Below are 14,773 nucleotides of genomic sequence, written 5' to 3'. Positions count from 1 at the left end.
ACACCAGACAAACAGGATTAAATGCCAGCATGATCAGACAGCATGGTTAAACAAGCATTTGTAATGCAATGGGTCTTGTTTTTGCTCGAGTTAGAGCTATTAACGCTGTAAATTCCTAACTGGACTTTTCTTGCTAGATAATTTGAAAATGAAAATTAAAACAGTGAACATAAGCAAGCCGATTCAAAGCGCCACGTTCCCCATGAGCATGATTGTGAAGGAGAGACACAAAAAGAAAAAGAAGTTCACTCACAGTCAAATGTATTGGCAAACGTGCAATTATCCATTTAACATGGTCAATGGCCAAGGCAGTAACAAAACTGCTCCAAGGAGGGACAAACATATAGCATTTACCTATGATAATAAAGGATTTTTGAAAGGCAAGCCCATAAGTGAGTGATAGTGATGGGCGTGCAGTGGGCGTGGTTAAAAGCCCACAGATAGATTACAACAGGCCAGAGCACTTGTGCTCTTGCCCTAAAAAGGTGTACAACCATCTGTAGAAACTGAAGGTTATGAAACTGGATTCCACACTACATTAACCTTCAGTTGGGACACTAGGGAACTAGGCATCATAAAACATCAAGGGGTCAATGTAACTGGCAAACTTTCCAAATGTACACAAGGGTGTGAAGGTGTTGCGATAGATGGTGAAACTTCTGAATATCTACTCCTACCCTAGCAGCTGTATTCTCACTCTAATTGAAGTTGTTGTAGACAAGCTGGTTGACATAAGGAAACAGTTGCCATAATCCAATCTTGAACTGATATGGCATGGGCTTGTGTCCTTTGTCACAGCCCATGAAGCTGTTCTTAAAGTTCCAGGGGTACACTCCCAACTCCATGTTTCCTCCAAATCACATGTTGTGGTGTGACCAGCCCCGAGTTCCACATGGGTTTATGCTTTCTAGGGGAATGTTTGTTGCAACCAACCATACCTCTTTATGGACATCGGGCAGCCTACTCTTACCCTAGCAGCTGCATTGTGACTAATTTGTAGCTGTTGTAAAAAGACCTGGTAGCCCTAAAGAATCTGAGATGCTGTAATCCTGTCTTTGAACTGATCCGGCAAGCACAGCCTGATGGCCTTTGTCACAGCCAATGAAGCGGTTCCTGAGGCTCCACTGATATAGTGGTTTTACCAGCCATCAAGTACCACGTGGGGCTAGTGTTCTAAGGAAATATTGATTTCAACCATCGTTCCTCTTTAGACTCCATAAGTAGCTCAAAATGATGTGGTTGCTAGATACTTGTAGCATCATTCCTCTATTGGAAACTGTTTGTTTCAAATAAAAAACAAATTGAAGGACTACTTTTACCCATCATCAATTTGAAATATGATGGCACTGGAAAAAGTACACATCAGTGAATGTTGTGTGCTGATAAAAAATGTGACAGGCAGCCCATCTATCAAATGCATTATGTGTCTCACCCAAATAAGCCAATGGCTGAAGGGCTACTCGAAAAAACACCTATCTGAATATTATGGCCCTCATTCTGACCCTGGCGGTCGGCGGAGAGACGGCGGTCGGACCGCGAACAGACCGGCGGTATTAAAAATGGCATTCTGACCGCGGCGGTCCCCGCCGCGACCGACCGCTACTTCTCCGCTCCGACCGCCGCGGCGGTCATGACCGCGGGGCTGGAGTTTGCGCACTCCGGCCCCGCGGTCGTCCCAAGACCGCCAAGGGTATTATGACCCTGCCTACCGCCGCGGTTTCTTGCGGGCGGGAACCGCCGTGCGAACCATGGCGGTAAGCACTATCGGGGCCAGGGAATTCCTTCCCTGGCACTGATAGGGGTCTCCCCCACCCCCCACTACCCACCCGAGTCCTCCCCCCACACCCTCCACCCCCCTGCCACCCCCCAGAGGTGGTACGAACCCCCTCCCCACCCCCACCCCGACATGCACATACATGTACCCCGACATGCACACACCCCCAACATGCACATATACACACCCCCTACACACACATACACAACGGGGACACATACCCGCACACATACATGCCGACATGCGCACCTGCCGAACAGCACACATTACCCATAGACACAACAGCACCCCTCTACACAACCACACGCACACCCCCATGCACGCACACATCACACAACACCCCCCCACCCCCTCCCCTCACGGACGATCAACTTACCTTGTGCGTTGGTCCTCCGGGAGGCGACGGGAGCCATAGGGACGTGACCGCCAACAGAAGACCGCCAACAGAAGACCGCCACACAGAAATGTGGGTCGTAATTCTGGGGGCGGTGTTCTGCTGGCGCGGCGGTGGAGGTTGACCAGTCTCCACTTTCCCGCCGACCGCCAGTGTGGCTGCTGGCGGTTTTCCGGCGGAACGCTCCCAGCGGTCAGAATGCGCACAGCGGCACACCGCCGCGGTCGGCGGTCTTCACCGCGGCGGTAACTCGGCGGTCTTGCGAAAAGACCGCCAAGGTCAGAATGAGGGCCTATGTGTTGTGTTTAGTGCTGACTTGAGGTCTTGCCTGCCCAGAGCAGGTTGTAAATGTGTGCATTAAACCACTAGGGAAAATGAATACTTCGAGGAATACTACATGTAAAACATCTACCCAATTATTACCTGCCGAGAGTTTTAAATCATAATTGTAATGTACTGGTCTGGTGTTACTGCATGGTGATGGTAAATATCTATACAGAATTTGCACCTTTCAGTACTGTGCAACTGTTAATCAGGGCCTAAATTGAGTAACATTAGCCCCTTGAAACAGCAGAACTGCAGTATGAAGCGCTTTAAAAAAATATACCTTATTTACGTGAAGATTGTAAGTGAAGCATTTTTATACTAAAATATGTGGACTATTTTGATATACTTGTTTGATAATTCATTGTTTCACTAAACATAGTTACTTTACATCACATTGTATGGCACAGCATGAACTTGACGCATGTAATATTTATTGTTATTTTTTACAGTGCAGGAGCTAGAAAGAACCGTAGACAATACAAATTATTCGGTAAGTGCACAAAACCTAATAATGAGTTGTCTTTCTGTGTTGCCTTTAGCATTTTTGCCAGTTCTCTTTCTTCATCCCTAAACCTTCTAGATCTGCAAACATTCCATTCACCCTTCCATCATCAATGAAACGCACAAGGTAAGATGCAGCCTTTCTATGTCAGCCAAAATTTGTTGCAAATTGGTTTTCTCTTTCTCCCTTTTGCCTAGTTGCCTTGCTCTATTTGTCTAAAATGGTATCTGAAAAAGTGGAGTCTCAAGAGATGCTGCTCTAAAGATATGGAGACTCAAGGCCATCATTTCAAAGTGCCTCCCAACTTAAAATATCTCATTTTTAAAATGTTGTTCTACAAAAGTTAAACAAAACACATGCACAAATAAGCATGATTGATCCGTAGCACTCTAGAACCAAAGCATTTATAATGGGAAATTATTTTTAAGGGTAAATGTGCAAGAAGCCAGGAGACATTCTTGGGCATTCATTCAAAATGATACTTTCAAAAGAAAACAGCTAAAAAGCTATTGGGCCCACCTGCAGTTTTTAGTGAGTCCTTAGACACCAAACATGACATTTCTACCTGTTCCCAAACACAAGTTGCCACTTACTAAATATAATAGGGTAACTCAGTGTTATCATATGTAGAAGGTAGGCCTCATAGTTATGAAAAACATATATGTGTGTTTTTATCTACCAGGAGATGTAAAACGTAAATGTACATGTCCAACAATTTAAATACAATGTGCCCTTCCCATTTGTTTAGGGCCTACCTTTGGAGTGACATGTTTTCAAAGGGAGTTTTAGGCCTTACAAAAGGTTTAATTTGTCATTTCTTATTGGCAGTTTACACTGCACATAGGCTGCAATGGCAGGCCTGAGGCATGTCTTAAGGGGCTATTTGAGTGGCACAGTAAGTGGTATGCAACTTTACTTGGGACATATCAGTGAATTAAATATGCTAATCAGGTGTAAGTTAATTATAGATTATTTTATGGTGTGAACATAAGCAATTTGGCACTGGTTATCAGTGGCAAAGTTTCCTCAGGCCAACAAAACCAAATTCATCAAAACAGGAGGGGGAGTCAAGGTGGGAGGGGTAAGGCAAAAGGTTTGGGGGAAGACCACCTTAAGGCTGACAGGTCTAACAATGCTACTGGGAGTTCTTTGCCCCGATGATAAAAGGTTTCTGGGAGATTGTGTGATAAAAAATACCCAGATTTGTGAGCTTTTCCTGGATATGGTATCCAGCCTTGTCCCATTGGTGGATTTGGCGAAGCAAGAAAATAAATAACGGAGTTATTTCAGTTTTGCACAGTGGGATCACTACCATAAATCAGCAGAGCTCCTACACAAAACTCATGGCTGTTCTTCTCCATTTGGGGTGCTGGAACTTCAGGATTTCCATTCATAGAGCCTCAACGGTCTCTGTTTTGAAAACCCTTGAACTGATAGCCTCTCTACCACTGGGCTGCCAGGTCACACTGACAGTTGCCCTTCCAATTTAGGGTGAGTTTATCATCACTAGAAACCACTCAGTGGCTCCCACAAGCAGAGAGAACAATTCCAATTAACTACTGCTTTGTGTTTTTTTTCTGGAAAACAGAAAAACATTGCAGTGAGGATCCAATATACAGGAGCCCATCTCAGTAAAGTTTACAGCTTTTACTGAAACTGGAGCACATATGTTTGCAATGAAGCAGGCATGGATCTGTAAATAGGCCATGCATTCCTCCCCTAGGGGTAACAAGACCATAGTTTCAACTGATGTGACAGGCTGGCCATACTGCAGTAATTTCCCGATTGCATTTCTAACACCTGCATTGCCATGGATAGACAAACTCCTTCTGTTAGTATCAAAGTGTAATCAGTCTTTTCCTTCATGGTCACATACTTGAAGAAATACAACAAAGATATTATAATGCGACTAATGCTGCAAATAAGGTTATAATAATAGAACCCTAAAAGTTGACATACATATTTAGAAAGTCATGTATTTACCATTCCATTAGGGCACATGATGTCCTTATGAATGCATCATAAGTTGTCACTTTGACAATACGAAATACTCCATTACATAATCATTGAGAGGTACCATAATGCAGCTACATCCAATGTGTCTACTGTTAGGGTGCACATTGGTGCACATCTGTTTATGCATCTGATGATTCCTATGGACCCTTGGCTCACATAATTATCATTGGAAATTAGGACTTCTGGCTCCAGATCTACAAGTTCCTCCAGATATTTTTCAACAAGAAGAATCGCTTTTTGGAGTACCAACTCCCAAGGAAAACATATAACGTTCTAGGTGTAAATGTAATGGTGCATATCAGTCAAATCATGTAAAATATGCCAAATGTAAAGCCTTACAGACTGATACTGAAGTATACATTTGTTCTGGTGGTCAAGTAAAAGTGACTTGTGAAGATGAAGCCCTCATAAGAGCTGTTGTTGGAATACTCACCTGCCTCCTATTCTGATTTGAGTGAGTAAACCTGTGCTTCTGTGTGCTTCTACCTAGTTATTAATAAGTTATTTCAAAAGTATCTTCAGTGATCATTTGGATACAATACTAGTGACTATTAAAGTTTAAAATACATGATGTATTTATGAATCAGCCATTGTGAATGTTTCTGTGTCATAATGTACACAAATCCTATACAGAAACTGCCTTCTCAAATGATATGATCACTAACACTTGACAAACTGGCAGCATCTCTTTACAGTTTTTAATAAATTATTGGAGTGTGATCATGTTTGTAAGTGACAAGACCATACACGTTTTAATGGTGGGCTGGCTGTGTGGTAAACACCTTAAATTATAAGCAAATATTTGTTTTTAAAGGTAACTTTGTTAATTTGTTTCTTACAGAATTTGAATCCACCACCACAAAATATCACAGTTAATTTGCCACAATCCCAGGTTACAGTAACGTCATCAGATCTAGTCATTGATATAAACATGAAGAAAAATAGTTTTATCTGCTCTCAAACACCTCTACTGTCTAACAACACTGAAGGTAAGCATCCCTTTTCTAATGATCAAATACACACTACTTTGAAAATGGTTTACAGTCCCGTCTGCTGTATTAAAATCCCATTATATCCTATAGGGATCGTAATACGGCAGATGGGATATCCGTCATGTTTGTAATGGAATATTCAATCCATCAACATCTATATCACGCCCATACTGTTGAATCTTTAACGTCCATCAACTGAAGGAAAAGGTTGTGTGAAATGGGCTCTTCAAACCAATTCATGTTATTTTCTATTGTAAGTGAGCCTCCAAAGAGTTCAGATCTAATATGACATCTAGTGCTGTCACACTTGGTGTTCCTTCACAAATTGCAGTCTCTTTCAAAGACTTACTGCTGAGAGGTTCTAGTCAATTACCTTCTGGGATGATTGAGGAAAGGGCGATTCCCCCTAGTAGTCATAGAACTACTCTGAGCTTCCTACTACATATGAAAGATGTCAAGAGTCTCCTTCAGAGGGTTCCAAAGAGGAGGAAGAACCATAAAGGGTGAATGCCTCCTTGTCAAACTTGTAACTATTTATTGTAGATGAAGAGTAATGTAGAGAAGAATAGTAAGGTACCAAGCTCCCGCTAATGTCTGGAAGGAGGAAAAGTCAAGCAAGAATCCAGAAATCCAGCAGAATCCTGAGTTACAAAGCATGAAACATCAGGGACAAAAATAGTAGCAAATAGAGATGAATGCAAAACAAATATGTGAACTTGCAGATGCCTTCTTATATATGATTTGAACAGGAACTGGCATCAAATGAAAAAACCCTTCTCCAGTCTTGGATTGGGATGCTGGGTTTGCTGGGTGCACCAGCATCTTGGAAAGATCACGTTCTAATGCTTGTTTATGCCTCCTTCCTGAAAGACATGTAATCTGTCAAGCATATGAAGAGGAAGTCCAATTTTGGCATTCTTCATGCAGCATTGTACTCTGCTGCTGCCCTCCCCACCTAGTGTGTCCTACAATTCATGGAACACCCCTATTGGTGACAGCACATAAACGCCAGTGCAGTCTTTGAGCTAGACAGCCAAGTGGTTGCTGAGCACGATGGTCAGCCACCTCCATTCTTTTAACTTCTGGTAAAAACTTGGTGTTCCTGATCCCGATGCAACAGTATGCCCCATGCTGAAGCTCCATGCTTGTTGGGATGTCATTGAAGGAAAAAGGTGAACTAAAAGGGGAGCATGTGCACAAATATTACTGTGTAATGGAACCTCACTAGGAGGAAACACTTTTCAGTGAATGAGAAACTGAAGGCAGGTTCCCCTGTTTTAAAAGCACCAATTAAAACTTTACCTAGAGAGTTTATCGTGATTTGATGTAATTCTGAGAAATCAAAATAAATTAAAAATGTGTCAGAAGGGCATGGAATGGCTAATACTTTTACATATTTTTGGTTGATTTTGCAAGCCTGAAACTCATCCGTTTTCTGCTGTTTGAGGCTTTTGCAAAAATTGTCAATTTAGTGTACTGGAAAACATTTTTATATAGGAGTGTGGAGACTTGGGGGCATATTTATACTTTTTGGTGCAAAACTGCACTAATGCAGATTGGCATCAAAATGTTTTGCACCGGCTTGCACCATTCTTGAGCACCAGCCGGGCACCATATTTATGGAATGGTGCAAGCTAGCGCAAAGGGTAGGCTAGCATAAACAAAATGACGTTAGCTGGATTCGGGTGGCGGGTACAGGAGAAGGGGGTTTGCACCAAAAAATGACGTTAGGCACGTTAGAATAAAAAAAAATGACTAACCAGCCTAGCATCATTTTTTGATGCAAAACCATCCATACCACATGACTCCTGTCATAGAAAAGATAGGAGTCATGCCCACCCCCCCAATGGCCAGCACAGGGGACCAGGGTCCCCTGGGCATTGACGCAAGAAAGGCTTCCACGTCCAAAAAATGACTTCAACTCCATAACATTTTTTATTTTATTGTAACAGCACCATTCGGCAAAGCTGCTCAAATTGTGATATATTAACATTACTCTTATTTGTGTAGTTTCATGCCGATCCTTCAAAGATGGGAAATTTCAGGGAGGCGATGTGGTAATATATGCTACTAACTATGGCTCCCTTGACAAATTTACTTAGAATCTACATTGGATTAAGGGGGCGTGTTATAGCTTTCCTGGTGGGGTGTGAGTTAAGGTTTGTGTAACCACAACTGGCCAGTTTCAGAGTTTCTGGTATTTTATTTCAAGCCCACAACTTACCACAGCAAAGAGACTTTTGGTGGGGCAGCGGGTTAATGTTGTAATACAGCCACCATCTATACAACCAACCCACACTACTTATTGCCTTTGGTCATGCTCCGTATGTCCTTTGGTCTTGTGCAGCATGGGTTGGCCGCAAGGTGTAGATTTTGACCAGGTCATACGCCCAAACTGTCATGTCCAACCTCCCACATGTGGAATCTCCACAGTGCATGACCTTCATTCATGACTAAACATGGCCCCCTATCTTTGCTATACAGAGTCAAATGGTCATTCGTGGATATGGTGCATATGATCTTTTCAGCCCTGTCACAGTAGATCTGCAATCATGTTAACTCTGGCTGGAGACAAGACTGATAAAAGGTGAACAGAAGTCAGTCACAGAATAAGCTCAACAGTAATCCACTTCAGGAGTGAATGTAATTGCTGAGAGGATTTATGCTTCCCACTCTCATACCCTTTTTATGCGAATCGAACCACTACTTCCCACTGCAGCAGCCTGACAGCGAGATATTGAAACTGGTGCTCACAATAATATTTTACTGTGATGGTGGATTTCATATATATTCTAAAGACGATATGCAAGAAGGGGAATAACTGTATTACTTTGTGGTTGCAGACAAAGTGTATTAGGGCAGATTGAGAATGTAATGTAAATTTGTTTAATTTTCTTATAGGTTCACAACCTTCAGCTCTCCAACAAGGGAAGACTTTGTATGACATCATAAATATTGTCCCTGCCAGGCGATGGAAGGAGTTCATGCGAACCTTGGAATTGAAGGATGCAGAAATTGATCGAGTAGAGATGGAATTCCCCTACTTTAGAGAACAGCAGTATGAAATGCTGAAGAGTTGGTCCCAACAGAACAAGACTGAAATGGATTCAATATATTCTGCCCTCGAGAGGATGGAGCTATCTGGCTGTGCAGAAGAACTCAAAAGGAAGATAGAGAGAAGCCCTTGAATTGATCATTTTATCTCTATTCTTTGAATCAAAGGTGAACACTACAGGAGAGGGATAATGGTTAAGCCTAAACTTCCATCTGTCACCCAAAGAGTGACAGATGGAAGTTCTCAGAACAGAAAATCTGCGGGATGCAGGGACTGCGACTTCTACCTATATGATTCAAATTAAAATGGTAGGAACGTTTTATAATTTGAGAGATATGGTAAAGTATGAAAAATCGGACACTTGTTTCATGCCAGCCCTCAGTGAGCAAATTCTGTTAAAATTCACGTTATATTTAAATTATTGCTTGGAAGCCTCCAGTAGAAGGAAGGATTGTGTGTTCGACAGGGGCATATCTCTCAAAAGTGCAGTGGAACTGGGTACCGTGGATCTCGGGGGCTCGCTGCATCCTGACTACAGCAGTTTATGCCTGCCAAGCCAGGGATGGGGAGGACATTTGCCATGGATCTGTGACACCGTTGCTATGCCACTGGTGGTCAATATACTGAAGTATGAGCTACTTGCCTCATGTTGGGTGCAAGTAGCTTATCTATTCCTGGCCTTTTCCTTTCACTTGGCTTAACATGAAACACACCTTTGCACATTCCTCACTGCAGTGCTCAACTAGAAAGTGATTTCTGCTCACCAGGATAGTTCATCTCTATTTTGATGCAAGTTAGGAAGGATGAACAGGGCGCAGTGTATTAGCTACATTCCAAATGTCTGCCACATCCTTTGCAAAACGGAGGAGCGAACATGTGAACATTGAATAGAACACTTTGAAATGTTTTTGTCTCTCAATACCAGTTGCACTTAATGTCTTTCAGCAGTGACGCTGGATGGCAACAAGAAACGATGAACCTGTGCCAGCTGGGAGACACACCAGAGACAAGCTGCAGATGAAGGAGGATCTGCAGGGGCTATAAGTGATAGGGAACTGTCAGGCTATTGATAATTATCAACTATTTATACTGTAGAGGATTGTACTGTTGAATATTGAGGATATCACAATCTTTATTTAAACATGGGCAACATATCGAAGACCAAAACATAAAAAGGTAAGTACATATGGATGAAGTATAGATTTACTAACTCCATATTTACGTACCTTGAAGATATATATATATATATATATATAAAAAAAAAAATATATATATATATATATATACATGTTAGAAATGGGGTCTTTGGTTGACATTCAGGTTACCCCCTGTTCAAGCAAGGACCCTCACTCTAGTCAGGGTAAAAGAGAATCACCCTCAGCTAAACCCTGCTTACCCCCTTGGTAGCTTGGCAGAGCAGTAGGCTTAACTTCAGAGTGCTAGGTGTAAAGTATTTGTACCAACACACACAGTAACTTAATGAAAACACTTCAAAATGACACAACACCAGTTCAGAAAAATAGGAAATATTTATCTAAACAAAACAAGACCAAAACGACAAAAATCCGACATACACAAGTGAAGTTATGAATGTTTAAAGATTTTACTCAAAAATAGCGGTTAGAAACAAAATGCGTCGATGAGGTGTTAACACGGCGTCGTGACGGAGTCGTTCCCAACAAGCCGACACCGCGGCGCTGGACATGGAGTCGCGTAGACCCCCAAGTACGGTACCTTTGGTGAAGAGTGAAAACAAGCCGATGAGTGAAGTCGGGGATCGCGGCGTCTGTGCAAAACATTGAATCTGCACACTTCAAGTGGCGTCGGTCACAACGTGGTGCGGCGACTTTCACGGAGTCGCGGACTTCAGCGGGGCTGCAGCGGCGTCAGGCCTGCGAAGGTCGTCGCGTTCCAGTGAAGATCACGGCATCGGGTGCAGACAGCATCACCGGATTCAGCAGCGGCATCGGTCCGAAGTCGTCCGAAGTCGATTTCCTTGGATTTCCACCAGCTTTCCTTTCAAGGGCCCATAGACTGGATATGGCACCACTTGTCAGAGCAGGAGTCTCTCCAGAGACTCCAGGTGCTGGCAGAGAGAAGTATTTGCTGTCCCTGAGACTTCAAACAACAGGAGGCAAGTTCTAAATGAAGCCCTTGGAGATTTCTTCACAAGATGGAAGGCACACAAAGTCCAGTCTTTGCCCTCTTACTCTGGCAGAAGCAGCAACTGCAGGATAGCTCCACAAAGCACAGTCACAGGCAGGGCAGCACTTCTCCTCTGCTCTTCAGCTCTTCTCCAGGCAGAGGTTCCTCTTGTTTCCAGAAGTGTTTTAGAGTCTGTGGTTTTGGGTGCCCTTCATATACCCAATTTCTCCTTTGAAGTAGGCCTACTTCAAAGTAAAGTCTCTTTTGAATGGGAAATCCTGCCCTTCCCAGGCCAGGCCCCAGACACTCACCAGGGGTCGGAGATGGCATTGTGTGAGGACAGGCACAGCCCTTTCAGGTGTAAGTGACCACACCACCCCTCACTTCTACCACAGATGGCTCATCAGGAAATGCAGACTACACCCCAGCTCCTTTTGTGTCACTGTCTAGTGTGAGGTGCAACCAGCCCAACTGTCAAACTGACCCAGACAGGGAATCAACAAACAGGCAGAGTCACAGCAATGGTATAAGCAAGAAAATGCTCACTTTCTCAAAGTGTCATTTTCAAACGCACAATCTTAAAATCAACTTTACTAAAAGATGTATGTTTAAATTGTGAGCTAAGAGACCCCAAACTCCACATGTCCATCCGCTCCCAAAGGGAATCTACACTTTAATCAGATTTAAAGGTAGCCCCCATGTTAACCTATGAGAGGGACAGGCCTTGCAACAGTGAAAAACAAATTTAACAATATTTCACTGTCAGGACATATAAAACACATTACTATATGTCCTACCTTAACCATACACCGCACCCTGCCCTTGGGGCTACCTAGGGCCTACCTTACAGGTGCCTTACATGTAAGAAAAGGGAAGGTTTAGGCCTGGCAAGTGGGCACACTTGCCAAGTCGAATTTACAGTTAAAACTGCACACACAGACCCTGCAGTGGCAGATCTGAGACATGATTACAGAGCTACTTATGTGGGTGGCACAACCAGTGCTGCAGGCCCACTAGTAGCATTTGATTTACAGGCCCTGGCACCTCTAGTGCACTTTACTAGGGACTTACTAGTAAATCAAATATGCCAATCATGGATAAACCAATTACATACAATTTACACAGAGAGCATATGCGCTTTAGCACTGGTTAGCAGTGGTAAAGTGCTCAGAGTTCAAAAGCCAACATCAACAGGTCAGAAGAAATAGGAGACAGGAGGCAAAAAGATTGGGAATGACCCTGCATAAACAAGATATATATATATATATATATATATATATATATATATATATATATATATATATATATATATATATATATGTATCATCAAGGTGAATATATGAAGATTTAGGTATAGAAACTCTATACTTACCTTTCCATATTTCGGTTTCGATATGTTGTCCTTGATAATCCTATAGCATGATATTACATTTTCGACATTCAGGGGGCACACCACGATGGAGGCTTAAGGCAATTTTATGATGTATTTTTGTATTCATAGACGAATGAAAGAATGAGGCTTACTGAGAAAAGGTAATTCAGGCTGGACCAGTGCTGCACAGGACTCTTGATCAGTGATGCTTAAAATGCTGATACAGTTTACACCTATGAACCAATCAAAGGTGCTATGGAGGATTCCCCGGGAAATCATTGAGCAACAAGAACATAGATGTGCTTTGGAAATTGCAGCTCTCTGTACTGCACTGTGTGCATTATGTACTTACATTTGTGTACATGTATGTATTCATGAAGGAAACTATCAATATAATATTTAATGAGAACTGGTCTTATTTTACTGTTTGCTCACAGGATCACTCACCCTCATCCATTCACACTTACAAATATTCCTCTCTATAAAAACATTAACCTAAAGCCATATTTTGACATAAATGCATTTCTGCAGTGAGAAAAACGCAGACGCACCAATATATCTGCCTTTTTGTAAGTGGAGGGTTTCATTTATTGGTGGTTGTATTTGTAAATGTATGTGTGCATGTGATTGTGTATACGTGTATGAGCAAGTAGCAGATTGAAAGGACGAATGGCTGGATTGATATCTTGATTTGATGTGTAAGTGAGTGGATAAAGGTGTGACTGTGGATATAGGTGAAAAAGAGTTAATGTGACATTGGACTGCTGGATGAATGAATGGATGAATAAGTTAGAGGGTTGCCGTGTGGGTGAATTTATATTGGACAGATGCTTTAGTGACTGGATGTACTGAATAGATTGGCAGATAGACGTATAGATGGAAGGGCGTTTGATTGTTTTCAACCAAGGTATGTTGAATAGATGGATGGTTGAGTTAGTTGGAAAACGTATGGGAAAGTCTGTAAGTAGTGGAGTGGGTGGGTGGGTCAGTGAGCTGCTGGGTGGGCAGTGAATGGGTGGATGGAGAAGTGTGTGGATGGATGATGGGGTTGATGAGTCAGTGGGCGCTGAGTTGGGTGGGTCCCCAGGGACTAAATTGCATGCCCATGTCTAAAGTGCTTCAGTAAACCAACACTAGTGTAGAATACAGCAGTGTAGAATGGCACAGGGACAAAGAAGAAGGCTAACCCCTGTAACAATACACCAGTAGAGGACTATTTTGGTTAGCGAGACAGGCCATCAGACTCAGCAGGAAATTTAACCCCTTGAGAAAGGACATGGCAAGCCAGTACCAACCTAGACAAAGGACTCTGAGCATCTGACTTTACAGTCACCTTAAACTGGACAAATACAGAAAGACACAAAACACTGAAATGGAATGGTGTTGTAGCTAGAGGTTTCCTTCAACTGTTTGCCTCGTTTTCAGTGCATGATGTTATTTCATTCATTGAGGTGTGCAATGCTGCAGTGTGGTTCAATTGTTCGTATTTTTTAAGGTAGAGAATTAAGGGCCTCATTTACGAGGCCCTATCGGCACACTGCGCCCCCGGAGCGTCATTTTTTTAAGCTCTGCTGGTGCAGTGTGCCATCCAGTGCTAAATTTGTGCTTATTGTTTCCGGTGCTGAGTACCGGCACTTATTTTTGAGGGCTGGGGCTTATTCTTCTGCCTCAAGCATCTGCTGCGAGCAAACGACCAGGATGGAGGAAGAGAAAAATGAAAAAGCGCCACAAAGGCAGATAGCAGAAAGCTGCAAGAGTGAGCTGAAGGGTCAGGGAGTGGCTGTAATTGGATTAAAGAGGCCAGAGATGGCTTCAGGATTACGCTGCCTCAGTATTCTGTGCTCGCACATTTAAATGCAGCAGCCACGTGTTTAAGAGCAGGGCTTTGGGCACTGGCACGTTTTTATTTACAAATTAAACACTGGTGCCATCCCATGTTTAGAAGGCCACACAATGCCACCTTGCGTAGTTTTTCATGGCCTTGTAAACATGGGCCCCTTTCATGAATAACACTGCATGAAAGAGGCATTCTAAGGGTGTTGCAGTAGGTGTTCACACGCAACACCCATGGATCGCTAAGGAATCTGAAGCATTCCCAGATTTACAAGTCTGGGAATTCGTCAGATTCCTACGCCACCCTAGACGTGGCATAGAAGTGACGCAATGGGAGAAATATCTTGATTTCTCCCACTTTTT

Source organism: Pleurodeles waltl, chromosome 6, assembly GCF_031143425.1.
Source record: "Pleurodeles waltl isolate 20211129_DDA chromosome 6, aPleWal1.hap1.20221129, whole genome shotgun sequence".
In the NCBI taxonomy this organism is placed as follows: Eukaryota; Metazoa; Chordata; class Amphibia; order Caudata; family Salamandridae; genus Pleurodeles; species Pleurodeles waltl.
This window is presented reverse-complemented; position numbering follows the sequence as displayed.